The sequence below is a fragment of the Macaca fascicularis genome, chromosome 16, assembly GCF_037993035.2.
Source record: "Macaca fascicularis isolate 582-1 chromosome 16, T2T-MFA8v1.1".
Classification (NCBI taxonomy): Eukaryota; Metazoa; Chordata; class Mammalia; order Primates; family Cercopithecidae; genus Macaca; species Macaca fascicularis.
This window is the reverse complement of record NC_088390.1, coordinates 87,099,836-87,116,201: the sequence shown is the minus strand read 5'-3', so window position 1 is coordinate 87,116,201 and position 16,366 is coordinate 87,099,836. Positions and strand designations below refer to the sequence as shown.

General features: G+C 50.8%; 1 protein-coding gene across 5 annotated transcripts in view; it reads right to left on the bottom strand.

Annotated features, from left to right (window-relative positions):
• RPTOR (regulatory associated protein of MTOR complex 1) overlaps positions 1-16,366 on the bottom strand; it is a 418,470-nt gene that overhangs the window by 266,324 nt on the left and 135,780 nt on the right. The window lies entirely within an intron of this gene.

The window sequence follows — 16,366 nt, the reverse complement described above, 5'->3', positions numbered from 1 at the left end:
ACACATGGCAGCAACGGCAGAGTGAAGACACCGAGTCAGGAACTGCCCTGCTGAAAGCTCCTCCCTCCGCCTCCTGCCTGGGCCCTTCCGGATGCCTGTGAAGAATTCCCTGAATTAGCAGAACCTAAAGCTGACATAGAACTATCAATAGCCTTGATATACACAAATAATAAACAGAGGACATCATGGCAAAGAAAACCCCATCTAGAAAGCCACGGAGCAGACTGAATGCATAGGAATAAGTTTAACATGAAATGTGCAAAACGTAGACATGGAAGTTTTTCAGAAATCTCCTGGAAAAACACAAGTAGACGTGAACAAATGGGAAGATGCTCCCTGCTTGCATCAACATTCTTAAGACGTCAGCTCTCGCTCGCTTAGTTCACAAATTCAATGCATTCCCAATAAATACCCCAAGGAGCTATTTCATGGAGTTTAACAAGCTGCTACTGAAGGTCACATGGAAAAACAAACAGGCAAGAAGGGCCAGAAAATCATGAGGGCGACCTGGCCTTGCCAGACACGGCAGGCTCCTCTAGGGCCTCTCGTTAAGACAGCGAGACTGGGGGCACAGAGACCAGCAGCCCAGGGAACTCACACACAAAGCACAGAATCAAACCCACGTACACATGACTCGGCTTTCTTGACAACAGTGTCTACATAGTCCTAATGCTATGAGTGCTGATTTTATTTTAGTAAACACTGTGCCAACTTCCAGAGAACCTGAGTGAGGAGGGCAGGCCAGGGAGCAGACAGGCCTGGCTGGGTGGCAGGATGCTGGAAAATGGGCACAGGCAGCACAAGGAGCTACTCCAGTTCCGTCATGCTCTTTGTCTGCAAAGCACTTCTCGTGGTGAACTCCCAACAAAGAAAAACTGACAGAGCAAATCTACGACCTTCTAGGGCGGGTGAAGGGAACAGCGGGTGTGGAAGCGCCGGGGCCACACCAGGCAGTCAGGGAAGATGCCCTGAGTTGACGAGTCAGTGCAAAGCAGCGCCAACATATGCCACTAAAACAGACAGCTAAAAGGGTTTGCCTCTGGGTGGGGATTATGTTTTTAAAAAGTGATGTGTATGTTCATCACTTTGATAAACTTTTAAAATTTTATTTTAAACACAACTAAAATAAGTAAGGCCAATGCCACGATCATCACTTGAAGAAAAATGCCATTAAGTGTTTGGAACATGCAGGGGACGCTGCGTTTGAAGGAAGGCTTGGGCTCCCGCTGTGCCCAGGCTGGGCACACAGATGCACAGGAAGCACCTGCTGATGTGAGTGAGAAAGGAAGCAGAGAGGACATGCCCTGAGGAGGGCACACCATTCATGCTTAAGAAAGGTTCCCCTGCCGGACACGGGGGCTCACACCTGGAATCCCAGCATTTCGGAGGCCAAGGTGGGAGGATCACTTGAGGCCAGGAGTTCAAGACCAGCCTGGGCAACATAGTGAGACCTCCTCGTCTCTATGAAAAAATAAAAATAAAGAAAATAAAGAAAGGTTCCTTGGCATTTCCAGAGAAAAAGAGTTAGATGTGAGGAAAACAAGGCCCAATTCCTGTAACATAGATCCTCTGTTGTATATGATACACATTTGGTGTCACCTAATTATATACATTAAAACTCTAATTTATGACAACATAAAACCTCTGGGTATTCTAGACCTTGTACTTTGGAAGTCGTCAGTAGATGTATGAATATCTTTAGGATGATGAGATTTAAGAATTTTTCCGGGTTCCCCAAATTTTTTTGTACCTGCAAGCAAAGCCCATTAGAGAATCAAAAGCTAATCCAAGGCTAGCAACCATGCGTCACTGCAGGACAGTGCGGAGTGCTGGTCTGAGGCGGGGTCAGGGCAGCAGAGTGGTCTCCCCTCTCAGGGTCTCCTCCCTCAGGACCAGAATGCTGCTCGAAAAAGAGTCATGAAGGAGACTTGAGAGAGAGCTAACCAACTCATAAGGCGGGATCTTCAAGTCCGTTTTCATCTATGAAGGATGTACACTGACACCCACAGCGGGCTCTGCCGGGATGGGGCTGGCCCGCAGGGAGCCCGGGGCCACAGGGAGGGAGGAAGGGCTCAGAGAAGCACGGAGCATGACGGGAGGGGTGTTGATGCGTGGCCTGGGAGGCAGTGTCACCTGCTCCCATAGGTGGGCATCACTGGCCCACAGGGGGCCCCAGCCATGTGGTGGCCAATCTGACCCACATGTTCTGGAGGAGCCTGTTCAATGCCCAGCTCTCCTACAAAATTCCTTCTTGAACCCCTTCAGCAGGAAATAATTTTTTCTTTTTCTGATTTAACTTACACTGCTCACTATATATTCATGTGCAGCTATCTCAATTCTATGTAGACGGTAAATCCTGTGGGGGTCAGCACTGCTCACCCTCATGTCTGCCTTTCTGTTCAAGGCACACGTTTTATGTCCTTCCCCCAGGCTTACAACATACTCGGTTACCAGCAACTAATTGCTGAGTGATACTCAGATTTTTACTGACAGTAATTACAATAACTAATAAATCCATTTGTAGTAAGGAAACTGACAGGCTCCTGCCTGAGGTTGAAGTGGTGTAAGTGACTGTCAACATAATACCAGAAAGTATGTGTGTACGAACAGCTGCATCCAGGTGCTGGGTACCCAAGGCGTCTGTGACGTCATCCTTTCTGCTTTGCTACCTGAGATTCTGCATACTAAGACTTAAGAAAATGATGGACACATTGTGGATTCATCACTGATCAACTGTTTGTGTTGTTGGTGAGACAGAACCAGTCCACTGAGTCTTAATGTTCTAAATACATGAATTTGGGTTGATCCCATACAACAAGTCGAGGGCAGCTGATAAATGAAAGCGCAGTTCTGGGGAAAAGAAGGAAACATTTTATTCAGCTGTCATGACCTTGGCTACATGCCCTCCGAAACCACATCCACTCAAGTGAGTATATTTTAAATTAGAAAATAAGTCTGAAGTAGAGGGAGTTAGACATTCTGTCTTCAAACGGGTAGGTAGAAAGAATGGCAGACACATAGGACGGGGTCAGTCTGGGGAGATGGCTTCGAATCAGCGTGGAGCAACAGTCCCATCTCGCCCACGTCTCTCCAAACCCAACAAAAAAGGTCCTGGAGAGGACTTGGTTTACCTGCTCCTTCAACCCAAACGCCTCAGCTGTAAGACCTGCATAAACACAAAATTTAGGTTTTTCTCTGAATCAGAGGTGTGATAATGGCCAATCTAAGCAGCAGGCCACATCCCATTTTGGTCTGGGCCTTTATGTAGCTTAAAACAAATACCTATGCATTTTTAATGAAAGTGCTTTTTAAAAAGTGTCCTGGCTAAGTTGGTAGAAACAATTAGAGGGTCTATGCATTTTCCCACCTCCAGGGATGCTTTAAGGCAGCTCAAGTAGGGAGGAGCAAAAATGGAGAGGTAGGACTCAAAAAAAAAAAAAAAAAGTTTCATGGATGCTAAAGGAGTATCTCCTTGAATCCTCCTGGGTCTCACACACGAGGTGGAACGGGTGTTCCCGGCTCATGTTCGCAGTCCGGCCAGCGGAAGTGAGCCATCTGAGCGCACTTTAATCAGGAATGTCCACTGATGCTGACTTCCGACCCCTTCTCCAGCGTCTGGGGTGGGGGTGGGGGTGGTGAACACCTGCCTCTTTTCATGCATATTAAAACCACTTTCCCTTAATGAACACAGGATATATTTTTCAGAGTCACAACGACTTCTAAAGTAATGGGCTGCAGATACAGATGAGGAAAGAACATACGCGGGGCTTGCCAAACTGCGAGGCAATCAGAAGGGTGGAAAAAGGGCTGTAAACTAAACTCGAGATTTCAGGGAGTCTCCTAATTCCACGTACCCTCCCTGCTTTCTGGCTGCTAAGGCTACAGAAATCCCCTGTGCAAAGTGGTGAATAAAAAAGGCACAGTAAGATAAGGCACCCCAAAATAAGAACAAGCCATGGTGCTGATTTCCGCATCTGTCTCCCTGGAGCACCGGCCATCGATGTGCAAGGGCTGGGTTCACCAGAGGCCCACAGATTGCTGGGAGATGTTCTAGTGAAATTGCATCGAAGGCCCACAGATTGCTGGGAGATGTTCTAGTGAAATTGCATCGAAGGCCCACAGATCGCTGGGAGATGTTCTAGTGAAATTGCATCGATGTGCAGGGGCTGGGTTCACCGGAGGCCCACAGATCGCTGGGAGATGTTCTAGTGAAATTGCATTGATCTGCAGGGGCTGGGTTCATCGGAGGCCCACAGATCGCTGGGAGATGTTCTAGTGAAATTGTCAAGTGCCTCCTGCTCCCCGTCTCCATCTCACTTATTACATGACTGCTGTAGCAGTTTTTCTCAATTCTACTCTCCTCAACACAGCCATTAAACTAGGATTGCTGAAGCCACAGCTCCACAGGAAAATCATTCACTGTCTCCTGAGACTGCTCCTGAACGGGAGTGCTGCTCTTCCACACCACACAGAAGGCCACGGGGTAGAGATTATTCAGAGACGTCAATAAAATTAAGGATTCGTTATTTCTGACCTTGACTCTATGAAGGTCTTATCCCGTGGGGCTGCGAAAAACGAATTTCGCTTCATTTTCTGACCTATTGCGTACAGAAGGCACATTAGCGGACTAGCATGAAAGGCGCCACAGATATTAATAATACGCCTCCTGGGGCTTCATGGGAATTAATTAATATTTTTAAGGGCTTTGAAATGAGAAACACTAAATTAAATGTCACCACATGGTGTTAAGGTTTTGTCTCACAACTAGAATGCCAGGGATAATGGCTGTGTGGTCTGAGAGACAGGAGACGCACGAGAGCATCTGATTATCTGGGCCGGGGGAGTTACGACCATTTCCGCTGGGCATATACAATGACAAAGCAAGTCTCTAAAATACAGCCTATTGTGCTAGGCATTTTTCCTGAAATGCCAAATCTCAAAGTGCAAGAAAATATATGCACGGGAATTTTGGAGGATGCGATACCAGAAGATAATAAAATAATGAACGAGAAAAGAAAAGAAAAGAAAAGAAAAGAAAAGAAAAGAAAAGAAAAGAAAAAAATGGGCCCTTGGCTTAATGAAGGAAAATGCAGCTCCAAATTTCATTTCCTTCTCAGTGACGGGCTCTTGTCCTAAAATGACACCTGGTAACTTTATATGCTAATAAGGCCTAAGAAATGCTACTGCAATCAGATTCTGCATTTTCCACGTAGAACTTGATTGCTGCTGGAGCTCCTTCTCATGTAAGTGCAGACTTCAGACCCTGGAGAGCCCTGAGCGTGAGGGACTCTACTCCCAGCGGCCCTGGTGGCAGCGTGGTCCTGCCAGAAGCTCTGGTGGGGCTGCACAAACTGCCACTGTTGTGGATCAAGGAGAGCCACGGCCACCTGGGAAGAGGAGGGGCTCAAGGGCTCTACTTGGTGGGTCTTCTCTTCTGACAAAATCCCACCAAGGGGAGCCCTGTGCTGCTGGGGCGGGCTGGCCATAGACATCTGTAGAGTTTCTAACAAAGACACTGGTGTCGTACTGGGCTGGGTCTGTGAGTACAAATGATGGCACTGCCATCCTCCCGTCCTACAGCAATGAATAGCAGGTCAAGTTTAGATCCAACAAACTGAAATGCCTGCGACACTCTCAGAAATGTCCTGGACGAACAAATGCCATTTCAGGACTCAGGCCAGTTCTGGCCCCGTCTGGGGTCTGGTGAAAGTTTCAACCTACCCCTTTCCTTTCCAAGTAGGATGCAAAGATTTCCAGGGAAACGTTGGTAGGAGGGACCTTCAGGTGGACCTGACCCTCTTCCCTGCCCGGCATTTCCCTTTCTTCCCTGCCTGGCATTTCCCTGGAAGGCCTCCCCTCCTATAGCCCTTGTTTACCCTCACCCTTAAGGGTGTTAGGATGAAAAACAAGTAAAATAGAGAAAAACAAAACAAGAGCCAAAAAGAGTGATGGGAAACGTTACCTTTTGGTTCATATGGAATGAGCAGCATGGTCTCTGTGGAGTAAATAGCAAGAATATATAACCTATGCCCTTTCCCATGATTCCACCTCAGTGCAGCCAGGTGGAGCCACTGAGGACGCAGCGACTTCATGGCATTTGTTCCCAGATGGGAAGCAATCCATCAGTGTGTCTGAGGCCTTCCAGCAGAGAGGAAGTGTCCGGTGCACACCTTCTGTGGCTTCCCTCCTAAACTTGCTCCCGTCTCTCCTCAATCCATATGGATGGGGTCGCTAACCATTTGGACAACAGAAACCCGAGAATCACCCAGCTGGACAACAGAAACCCAAGAATCACCCTTGACACTTTCTTGTCTTTTACCCTTTCCATTTTTATGTCATCAATCATTGCATCCTGTTGAGCCTACCTGTTCAATCCTGACTGAGTCCATCCACCTCTTTCTATCCCCACTATCAATACCCAGGCCTAGCCACTACCAAACCACCACCACCACCATCATCTCTACCATCACCATCATCACCACCACCACCGCCATCAGCACCACCACTATCTCTACCATCACCACCATCACTACCACCAGCACCTCATCACCAACACCATCATTATCTTCATCAACACTACCACCATCACCACCACCACCTATTTCTTAGATTATTGCAGTAACTTCCCAACTAATCCTGCAGCCTTGTTTTGCTCCAAATCCATTCTCCAAAACTCAATAGGTCCTTCTCCCGCTTAGAAACCTTTGATGGCTTCCCAATAACTTTGAAAACTTTTTAGAAAGACCTACGAGTCCCTGCAAGATCTCCAGCCTGATCGCTAGACACAATCTCTGAGTCTACTCTTCAGACACAAGAAAGGATCTTTTAAGTCTTTTGCCTTATTTTGTTCTAACCTACTTTCCAGTCTTCTGCCCAGAACCTTCTTCCTACCTTTTTTCCATGTCCAATTCCAAGTCTTGCCTGGTCATTATATATTCATTCTTCAAGTATCATGTTAAATGTCCCTTGTCTTTTTGAAAGCATCCTTCTTGGATGCTTTTCCAGACCCTGGATAGGAAGCCATGCCAAAGGCTGCAAAGCACCTCTAGCTCCCCATCATTGTACCAGGGTACTGTGCACAGCGCCTCTAGCTCCCCATCCCCGCGCCAGGGTACTGCGCACAGCGCCTCTAGCTCTCCATCACTGCACCAGGGTACTGTGCACAGCGCCTCTAGCTCCCCATCACTGCGCCAGGGTACTGCGCACAGCGCCTCTAGTTCTCCATCACTGCGCCAGGGTACTGCGCACAGCGCCTCTAGTTCTCCATCACTGCGCCAGGGTACTGCGCACAGCGCCTCTAGTTCTCCATCACTGCGCCAGGGTACTGCGCACAGCGCCTCTAGTTCTCCATCACTGCGCCAGGGTACTGCGCACAGCGCCTCTAGCTCTCCATCACTGCACCAGGGTACTGCGCACAGCGCCTCTAGCTCCCCATCACTGCGCCAGGGTACTGCGCACAGCGCCTCTAGCTCTCCATCACTGCACCAGGGTACTGTGCACAGCACCTCTAGCTCCCCATCACTGCACCAGGGTACTGTGCACAGCACCTCTAGCTCCCCATCACTGCGCCAGGGTACTGCACACAGCGCCTCTAACTCCCCATCCCCACGCCGGGGTACTGTACTCTACCTGCTGGTTTACTCACCAGCCTTCACAGTTGACAATAAATATTTATGTACATACAAATGATGAATAAATACTTCCTATTAGAGTTTACACAGCCTGATGAGCTTCTCCAGAGACAGCTGTTTTATCAAGAGCTTGGGGTCTCTATTTTTATTCTGAGGGCATTTTAAACAATTCCGTTTTGATAGGTTGGAGTACAGCAGTGAAGCAAGGCTTTTGCTGCAACACCCACTTTCCTTAGCAGACAATCTACTGCCCAGACAAAGGGATCTGCTGCTCCACGCACATAAGCTCGAGGCAGATGCTGCGGGAATCAGCTGGGGAATCACGGGTGCCCGAACCTCCAGGAAGCACCCAGGGTAGCCTAGCAATCAGACACAAGCTGGAGCTTCCTGGCCAGCAGGCTCGCCTGGGTTTCCCCGGGAATTGGATCGGTGTTACCCCCTGAAGAGCTGCACCACTAGTCATGTGAGGGCCAGGACAGCCTTCCATGAGCAAGACAGAAGGAAAAGGACTGACTTGGTGACTAGCAGAACAGACTTGTCTTTCATGGATTATACCTGCAGGAACAGTAATTAATAAAAGACATTTCCTTTGTTCCAGACAAGGCTCTGGAGAAGCAGCGGCACATTTGTCTATAGGAATCTTTCCATACGTAAAGATTAAGGAGAAAAGAACAAAAGGGAGGACATGAAATGGTGATGAGGCTGAGGAGACTGACTAGCTGCCGGCCTAGGGTGGAAGGTGCCCCCATGTAATGCCAGCTCTTTCCACTTCCCGCTTTGTTTCCTTTGGCTGCAGGACCGTGTGGATCAATGGCCGGAATGGCCCCTGTGGAGCAGGCCATGACCACATGCTGGTGACAACGGTGCAGAAACCTCTGGGAAGGAGGAGCTGGTGTCTCTGCTCCGTCACGTCATTTTTCACGCTATCCTCCACGTGGCTGCTGAACCTAGCCTGCTCCCGCAGGAGTCAGTGAGGCCTGGGTGGGGGCGGGGCAGCAGCCCCTCCGCACGGGGTCCAGTGCCTGCTGTGCCCGCACTGGCCTCATGTGGCCCCCCTGCTCACTCGGCCTGCCTGGCCTGTCACCTCTGCCTCTGGCCCATCCTCCTCCGTGGACCCTCAGTTGCCTCCGTTCCTCACCCTCCTTCTTTCACACCATTTCCCCAGTGCGGCAACTTCAAGAGAAATCTATGGTCAAATTCCCCACCTCGCCCTGCACCCACCCTTCTGGGATCGTTGTCTACTCACTGGCACCACCAAATCAGCCAGCAGAAACCTCGCCATTACCCTCAGCTCCTACTCCTGCCATCTCCCCGGTGCCCGGGGGGTCCCAGGACGTGTCCCTCTGACGTCGCTGTACCACCTCTGCCTTCATGGCGGCAAACACCCCAACCACCTTCAGGCCTCCATAATGACCACTCTCCAAGTCCCCCCATCCTGTCAGAGCCTTCCTCCTCAATGCACAGCAGTCAGGCCACCAGTTCCTGAGACAAACCCTCTGTGGGTGGGTCAACAGCCTCCCTGCCCAGCACCACCCACAAGCTCAGCCCAGTGTCCTCACCACGGTCCCAACGGGGCTAATCTCTCATGATTCCGTGCCTCTGCACAAGGTGGCTCCTTGGCCCAGACTTTCCCAAGTCCTTGATGTGGCTGTGCACGGTGCCACCCGCGCCTACCCCACCGTCCTCCTCCTCCCCTACAAGGAGGTCCTCACCGGCTCCCTGGGGCTCACAGGGTGCTTTTGATAGTGATGGGAGGTAGCCAAATGCCTAGGCAGACTGGGGCAGGTCCCTGGTGAAAGCCTACCTCTAAGTCAAATAGCCTGAAGGCTGAAAGACCAGACTGCTGGTCCTGGAGAAAACCCAAGACCCAGAGTAAAACTTCTGTTCCCGTTTGCCTACCCTTTCCCCATTGATTCTGTCTGAATAATGCCTTTTAACCAATCAAACGTTGTCTTTTCCAACACTACCTACAGCCTGCCCCTCCCCTATTCTGAGCCCACAAAAGCCCCAGAGTAAGACACATTGGAGGGATTTTCCCACCTTCGGGTGGGGGGACCACCCCTACGTCCCTTCTTTCATCACTCAAAAAACCCTCTGCCTTGCTCACTCTCTGACTGTAGGCTCATCCTCATTCTTCTTGGATGCTGGACAAGAGCTCAGGATCCACCAAGTGCCGGTACCCAGAAAGGCTGTCACAGCAGCCAGCCCTTTGCCCTCGCCGGCAGATGGCAGCCACCCTACGTGACAGGGCCAGGGGGCGACTGAGCTGCTAACATGCCATCACAGTTGGACTGTGGACGGCAGAACTAAAAGAGCTAATGAGCACAGTAACACCCACTCTGGGGCTTCAGGGTCATGAGCACCCTTGCCTGGGTGCCACTGTGTTCCCCTCAAGGTGACACACCTGGTCTGGCTGCGGGCCCTGCATGGAGTTTGCTCCTGTGTTGGTGCTTGGGGAGGTTGGCTGGATCCCACCCTCGCACACTCACGTGCTCCCACCTGCAAACGGTTGAGTTCGGCGGCACCCCTGCTGCAAGTCCAGCAAAGGGGCCAAGAGAAAATTCCTGTGTCACTTCTGCACCCACTGCAGAGCTCCAGGCTCCACCACACCAGAGGGCCTTGCCCCAGGAGGCCATGGACACTAAGAAGAGGCCTCTCAGGTCCCAGTGAGCCCCTTGCCTCTAGGTACAGAGTCGTCACCCAAGAAAAGGCTGTGGAATGAATCCACATGGGAATTCTGCTTATTTGGATTAATATCCTGCTCACTTTGAACTAACGAAAGCCGAGCTCCACCATCCCAGTATCATTTTGTTTGTCCCAACGTGGACCTCAGAGTTAAATTTTTATTAGGAAAGATGTAGGGCAAGAGGCTGTGCAGTACAAATTCCGTTCTATTCCATTTGCATATTTTATTTGCTCTTTAAATGTTTTCAATATTTCATGATAAGATGCCATTCTGTGTAATCTTTTCCTGATGCTATCATTGTAAGGCTGGTTTCCTCCCCTCCAAAATCTCTTCATGAAAAAACAAAACAAAACAAAGCTGCCACTTATCTCGTCTGTTTAAATGGAACCCTGAGTCTTTGAAATGTAAAAGGAAGAGGAAGCCTGAACTCCAGGCTGCAGCCCTGCCTGAAAAATCTATCAGCCCTACAGGGACTCACAAGAACGAGGCCAGCTGCCAGGTGCCGCCTTGGCTCTGAGAGTCGCACACTCAGAAACAGTGGAAACGTGGCCAGTTTTCATCTAAGATGTAACCAGCGTCCTCTGCAAACTCTTCACAGAAAGATGCGTCTGGGGTAGATCGAAGCCAGTTCACCAGGTAGAAAAGCCAGCCACGAGGCCACGCAGGGCGAAAGTGGTCGGCGGCCCTCGGCCCACCAGCTCCACCACCCCCAGCACTCCTCCGTGGCCTTGGTACCTCTGCATCCTGAGCTCCTGTCACTCTGGAAAGATGGGCCTAGAGTGACTTGGTTTTCAGAAATGAAAGAGGTGACCTTTGGAAGAAGTCTATAAATACAAAAGTCACACCACTCCACTGGCTCCTTCTCACGATTATTCTGGAATTCCGGGTAACGTGCAGAGACTAGGAAGCCCAAGGTCGTCCCGCTCTGTTTCCTGTAAAACAGCTGCTTCGGAAGACGCTGGCTCTGGGTGGCTGGCAGGCATCCCTAGGCACTCCCACATTGGAGGTGAGCTGGAGAGAAGCGACGCAGGTGAGCCCACACGTGAGCCACCACCTGCCCCTCTGTAACAGGGGCCACCATTATGGGGAGAGAGCACGGGTCCCGCCCAGAGATGGGAAATTTAAGGCTCACCCCCAAAGCAATGATTCACCAGCCATTCGACCTGGGAATGTCATGAACAAAACCAAACTTCAATTTTCTCCTCCACAGAACAACTAAACTAACGCGGGCCCCGCCCAGTGGGCTGATGTGAAGGTCTCATGTGGAAATGCTCAGGCCCCTGCGGCAGACAATGCGGGGGTGAGTGACCTGCACAGCACGGGTCGGGGCAGCCTCTGTTCTGGGTACGTGCGTTTCACCCGCCTCACTCTTACCACCATGCAGTGGGCATTGCCATCGCTCCTGCCTCACAGACAGGAGGCTGGGCACAGAGAGGCCCAGTAACCCTCACAGGGCCATACTGCCAGCCCAGCACAGGCCCATGTCAAAGTCAGGCAGCCCTGCTCAGCCCCCAGGCTTCCCACTCACTACCCTGATGACACCCACGGAGGCCCAGAGGCTTCTGGGGGAGCGCCCTCGCCCTCCTTGGATATGGCTGCTCGTGGCGCTGAGTCTGCCCATGGCGCTGAGTCTCTGGCACACACTAACAGGCCATGAGTTACTCAACCCCTTCCCCTCAAGAAGGCCAACATGCCCATGAGCGCCAGGGAGGCTGCCTTCAAGAGGCCTGAAGCCAGGAACCGCCGGAATGGGGTGGATGGTGCCAGCAAGTCCCAGACGGAGCCAGGTGCTCACGACAACCTGATCACTCACTGCTGCTGACTTCCCAACAACTACGACCAATACCACATGTCCTCAGGAAAATCACTCCTCCTTAGGCGAGTGCGGAGCTACCCCCGGCAGTGATCAGCAGCTGCGTTCCCAGACACTCTGTATGTGCGCGCCTGCCTGGCAGGCAGGGCTGGGAACCTGATGCTGGACGGAAGGAAGGGGCGCAGGGAGGCTCCACCCTGGTCACCAGAACCAACGCATTCACGGCAAACGAGACACTCGACACACAAGCCTTCAGCGCCACGGCCCCACGCACGGAAGACACTCACACTCCATGAGAGACTGCGACCGTGCAGGCAGACCAGCACAATGCACAGGAAAACAAACATCTCGCATGTGCCTCATCTGGGTGGGAAATCAGTATTTATTCAACGGCTGCCAGACCAGGCCAGCAAAGCCATCTGCGAGGGCCATGCCCGGGCATGCCTGCCCCCTGGGACCAGGCCTGAAGAGGTCACCTGCTGCGTCAGGGATTCATGAGCTCGGGGCAACTGCTTGGACCTGTCGCCTCCCCACCCACTCTGAATGAAGCCCCAGATGAGGCACCTGAGGCTGCAGCAGTGGCAAACCAGAGCTGAGACGTCAGAGCCGCCTGTATTTGCTCTACAGCTGTAAACACGAATCTTCAGCTTGCATTCTTGACAATGCTCTTTACTTTCCGAAGAAATTTCGAATTTCTTGTCAGATTTCAAGTTCACAATGTCCCCCTCCATTCAGAACAAGCCCATTTCCGTGCAGAGCATCAGCCGCCAGGAGCAAGAGGACATGAGCCGCTGGCTGCGTGGATGCTCCCGACCACCAAGCTCGTTTCCACGCATAACAATGGCCGCCAGGAGCAAGACAACGTGAGCCGCTGGCTGCGTGGATGCTCCTGACCATGCCGGGCTCTCCTGACATTCCCTAGCCTCTTACTAGGTGTTTAAAGGAAGCTGTTCCAGGCCTGTGCCCACCTGATCCACAGTCTGTTTTCCGGGACACTATCTGAGTCGGCTCTCTGGCCCCTGGCAAAACGCTGTTTCTCACAGCACCACCTGGACGCCCACGCTGCGTGGAAGGGGGTGGCTGTCCCTACAGCACCCAGGGCTGGCATAAGTCTGCTGGAGTCTGGGCTGACGGATGCTGAGGGTAGGAAATTGCGTACACCGAACCCAAAGGGACTACAAGGTCATAGTAACTCGTAATGCTCTCAACACGTGTCTGGCCCAGTAAGGGCAGAGTTACGTGAAATTTGTAAAATCATCGACTCTTTCCTTTATGTATTATTCAGTAACAATTCTTCCTTCCTTCCTTAATTCGCAGAAGAGGCAGATGAGAACTAGAATAGCTGGTTTGTTATTCAAAGTCCAAAAAGAAAAGCTATTGCTTCCAGATGGGGCCAAATCCACTTCTGAAATGAGGGGGCTTCTGTGGTCTCTCAGAACCCCCCAACTGAACCCGAGAAACACCATCTCCACTGGGAGCAAGTCCGCCCTCGGGGGCCACTGGTGTTGTCTGCAGATGGGCTCGGTCGGCACTGCTGGGAGGAGTGGGCCCTGCTGGCATCTGATGGTAAAGGCCAGGGGACCTGCTACACATCCTGAGACCGTCCGCACAGCACGTGGGCACAAGACCACCACAACCATGAATTAGCTGATCCAAATGTCAATCGGGCCAAGCTGGAGAAACTCTGCTTTAGAGGAAAGAATGAACCTTTGATTCCAATGAGGACACATGGATTCTGGTCTAATATAGCAACAAGAAGCAAGGTAGAAGAAATCATGTATAACATACAGCACTTCCCTACAGAGGAAACAACATGTGCATGTGTGTATATATAAATGTACCCAAGGTTATGCATACATGTCAAGATATGTGGTACACATATTATTAAAACATTTCAATGGTGACCTACAGAAGAAAAGATAAAATAGGCTCACCAGGACGGGAAGAGCAGCCAGGCTCCTTTCAATAAACCTCATTTTGTGTATTTAACTTTGGACTCATGAAATATTTTACATAACTACAAAGCAAAATTAATTTTTCTAAAAAGTAATCCAGTCAGGCACAGTGGCTAATGCCTATGACCCTAACACTTTGGGAGGCTGAGGCAGGAGGATCACTTGAGGTCAGGAGTTCAAGACCAGCCTGGGCAATGTAGGAAGACTTCGTCACTACTAAAAATAAAAATAAATAAATTAGGCCAGGCACGGTGGCTCACGCCTGTAATCTCAGCACTTTGGGAGGCCGAGGCAGGTGGATCACCTGAGGTCAGGAGTTCAAGACCAGCCTGGCCAACATGGTGAAACCCCATCTCTACTAAAAATACAAAAATTAGCTGGGCGTGGTGGCGGGCACCTGTAATCCCAGCTACTTAGGAGGCTGAGGCAGGAGAATTCCTTGAACCTAGGAGGTGGAGGTTACAGTGAGCCGAGATCGCGCCACTGCACTCCAGCCTGGATGACAGAATGAGACTCTGTCTCAAAAAAATAACAAAACATAACATAATATAACGTAACATAACATAGCCACACATGGTGGCGTGCACCTATAGTCTCGGCTACTCAAGAGGCTGAGGTGGGAGGATGGATTGAGCCCAGAAGGTTGAGGCTGCAGCAAGCTATGATTCTGCCACTGTGCTCCAGTCTGGGCCACCGTGAGACCCTGTCTCAAAAATAAATAAATAAAAATACAGGGTAATGTCACTCGCCATCTGTGCCTAACATGAGAAGGAAGGGCAAACGCCTCGGCAGTGGCTCTCAGTAACCGCATCAGAGGCAGTGCTGGCGTTGCTCTCTGAAACTGCCGGGTGTGGTGCAGGATAAGAGAATGGGTAATTACGTTGGTGTTCATGGACAATCTGAGCACTCCGTGTGGGAGGAAGCAGATACAGTTGTAAGACCCATGAGAGTCAGCAAACCTTGCAGACCTGAACCTGGATGTGTAAGAGTGCCTTCCTATTTTATCTTTGAAACACACACATAGAAAAAGCGGACTGAGGCCGGGCGCGGTGGCTCAAGCCTGTAATCCCAGCACTTTGGGAGGCCGAGACGGGCGGATCACGAGGTCAGGAGATCAAGACCAGTGTGGCTAACACGGTGAAACCCCGTCTCTACTAAAAAATACAAAAAAACTAGCCGGGCGAGGTGGCGGGTGCCTGTAGTCCCAGCTACTCGGGAGGCTGAGGCAGGAGAATGGCCTGAACCCAGGAGGCAGAGCTTGCAGTGAGCTGAGATCCGGCCACTGCACTCCAGCCTGGGCGGCAGAGCAAGACTCCATCTCAAAAAAAAAAAAAAAAAAAGAAAAGAAAAAGCGGACTGAACAAGGGGCAATGAGCAGCCCTGGAGCCCAGATTGAGCTCTGTCCATACCACTTCCCGCCGAAGGAAACCAAGATGCCCTGGAGACAGAGACGTGGCTGATTTCAGGCCTAGGGTAGGAGAAGTACAAAATGGCACAGAACATGCTGGCTTGTCATAACACATCAAAATGAAGTAACTGAGGACTGCGAGAGCTACATCACAAGGCTCAGAGGCCAACACAAAGACGGAACGATGCGGGCATCGGTGAGGAACAAATGCAGTAGGTAGTGAATTCAACAGGGTGGCCACACACGCCACACCACACACACCTATGTGCACACACTGGCATGTGTGCACACACACGTGCACACACACATATCACATCCACACCTCCCCACACACACACCCCACACTAGTCACCTTTGAGAGAAGCGGTGAGAAACGAATACAGTAGGTAGTGCCTTCAACAGGGTCATCACACACACCACACCACACACACACCTACGCATGCACACACGTGCATGCACACACACCCACATATCGTACGCACACACATTACACCCCCACACACACCCCTTACCTTTGAGAGAAGCCCACACACAATTTTGAAAACTGGTTAATAAAGGAAAGTAAGTATTGATGCTGGCTTTCCTCTGTACCTTGAACTATCCAAATAATTGATGAGAGGGTTTCTTTATATAGAGATACTCCAGTTAACAAATAAGGACAGCTAAGCACAGTGGCTCGTATCTGTAACCCCAGCACTTTGGGAGGCCGAGGCAGGAAGATTGCTGGAGGCCAGGAATTAAAAACCAGCCTGGGCAACACAGCAAAACCCTGTTTCTACAAGAAATTTAAAAATTAGCAAGGCATGGTGTCATGTGCCTATGGTCCCAGCTACTTGGGAGTCTCAGGTGGGAGGATCGCTTGAGCCTGAGAGT